Raw genomic sequence first — 2,666 nt, 5'->3', positions numbered from 1 at the left:
CCTGGACTCGTCCAATAAGTAACAGTCATTTTTTTTAATGTTCGTTACAAAAGTTTTAAAACGTTGCGTGCCCTAAGAATGTGACCCTGCTAGAAGGTACAGCATGGATTGAGGTATATTTGTATTAGGAGGGAGATCGTTAAACCCAGCCTTTGACTAAATAAATAAAAGGGCAATGAATGAACTACTGTTAGTTGATAAAGGCATTAAACTCTATTTGATTAAGTGTTTTTTATAGAATGACTATGTTAATATGTTTGCCTGTGTACGGGAATGAAGAGACATTTCACCTCTATGAGCATAACAGTTCTTTGCTCACCATATTGTCACTGGATGCTTGAAGCAACTCAACCAACCAATCAATCAATCAAATGATTTATAAAGCCTTTTTTACATAGATTACAGCTAATCTACTTGAATAAATCCCTGGAAAGGAATGGTTTATGTACCAACACTACATTAAATAAGTACAACACCATACTGAAACTACAGATCAGTATGTATATACATTAAATAAGTACAACACCATACTGTAAACTACAGCCTCATAGTAGTACTACATTAAATAAGTACGACACCATACTGTAAACTACAGCCTCAGTATGTATACTACAATTAAATAAAGTACACACCATACTGTAAACTACAGCTCAGTATGTAGTACTACATTAAATAAGTACAACACCATACTGTGAACTACAGACTCAGTATGTAGTACTACATTAAATAAGGACAACACCATACTGTAACTACAGACTCAGTATGGAGACTACATTAAATAAGTACAAGACACATACTGTAAACTACAGACTCAGTATGTAGTACTACATAAATAAGTACAACACCATACGTAAACACAGACTCAGAGTAGTACACATTAATAAGTACAACACCATACTGTAAACTACAGCCTCAGTATGTAGTACTACATTAAATAAGTACAACACCATACTGTAAACTACAGCCTCAGTATGTAGTACTACATTAAATAAGACAACACCATACTGTAAACTACAGACTGAGTATGTAGTACTACATTAAATAAGTAACAACACCATACTCTACACTACAGACTCAGTATGTAGTACTACATTAAATAAGACAACATCATACTGTAAACTACAGACTCATATGTAGTACTACATTAAATAGTAAACACCATACTTAAACTCAGACTCAGTATTAGTACTACATTAAATAAGTACGACGCCATACTGTAAACTACAGACTCGGTATGTAGCACTACATTAAATTAGTACAACACCATACTGTAAACTACAGACTCAGTATGTAGTACTACATTAAATAAGTACGACGCCATACTGTAAACTACAGACTCAGTATGTATGACTACATTAAATAAGTACAACACCATACTGTAAAACTACAGACTCAGTATGTATACTACATTAAAATAAGTACGACACCATACTGTACACTACAGACTCAGTATGTAGTACTACAATAAATAAGTACACACCAATACTGTAACTACAGACTCGTATGTAGTACTACATTAAATAAGTACGACACCATACTGTAAACTACAGACTCGTATTGTATACTACATAATAAGTACGACACCATACTGTAAACTACAGCCTCATATGTAGTACTACATTAAATAAGTACAACACCATACTGTGACTACAGACTCAGTATGTAGTACTACATTAAATAAGTACGACACCATACTGTAAACTACAGACTCAGTATGTATACTACATTAAATAAGACAACACCATACTGTAAACTACAGACTCAGTATGTAGTACTACATTAAATAAGTACAACACCATACTGTAAACTACAGACTCGGTAATGTAGTACTACATTAAAAAGTACAACACCATACTGAAACTACAGACTCAGTATGTAGTACCTAACATTAAATAAGTACAAAACACCATACTGTAAACTACAACTCGGTATGTAGTACTACATTAAAATAAGGACAACACCATACTGTAAACTACAGACTCAGTATGTAGTACTACATTAAATAAGTACAACACCATACCTGAATTGTCAGTCGACTACAGATGCCATATCATAATTTGATCATCCTGCTGCAGGAATTTCTTGCACAGCAGGAAATGCAAAAATTGTATTGTAATTCAAGGTTTTAAAAGGCATTTCAAGTTTGTAATTTCCCCTTAAAAATGTCAGACTTGATTTACTATAACGAAAAACCTATCAACTCCTACAAAAAAAGTCTATGAATTATAATCCACAAAAAAACGATTGACAATTCCTGCAGGATTATTTTCCTGCTGCAGCAAACTGGCTCAAATTAAGATCCTACATCTGTACTCTATCTTTCTCCCCTGGCACCAGATAATTCAAGAACAAAAACTAAATCTAACATTGTGATGAAAGCATGGTAGATATTAGTGAAAATATTCAGGGAATAACCTGCAGTGTAACTCTTACAGAGCTCATTGTTTCCCCCTGTAGTGTTCAACAGACTAGCTGAGTCACTAGTAACATACCCTGTAGTGTTCAACAGACTAGCTGAGTCACTAGTAACATACCCTGTAGTGTTCAACAGACTTACTTAAACTGTACTGTGTAAGGTACGTTATCACGAGTACTGACTTAAATGAGTACTAGTCTAGTACTATGGTGATGCATTTCCACTGAGTCTTACCCACACCAGTGGTTTA

The 2,666-nt window shown here is 34.1% G+C and overlaps 1 long non-coding RNA gene across 1 annotated transcript in view; it reads left to right on the top strand.

Annotated features, from left to right (window-relative positions):
- Positions 1-2,551: 2,551 nt before the first annotated feature.
- Positions 2,552-2,666, top strand: part of LOC139025041 (uncharacterized) — a 4,066-nt gene continuing 3,951 nt past the window's right edge. The window contains exon 1 of the long non-coding RNA XR_011476478.1: positions 2,552-2,661. This is a non-coding gene — a long non-coding RNA (uncharacterized lncRNA). The remainder of the gene's footprint in view (positions 2,662-2,666) is intronic.

Source organism: Salvelinus sp. IW2-2015, unplaced genomic scaffold (assembly GCF_002910315.2).
Source record: "Salvelinus sp. IW2-2015 unplaced genomic scaffold, ASM291031v2 Un_scaffold2173, whole genome shotgun sequence".
In the NCBI taxonomy this organism is placed as follows: domain Eukaryota; kingdom Metazoa; phylum Chordata; class Actinopteri; order Salmoniformes; family Salmonidae; genus Salvelinus; species Salvelinus sp. IW2-2015.
The sequence above is the reverse complement of the archived record's forward strand: the minus strand, read 5'-3'. Positions and strand labels throughout refer to the sequence as shown.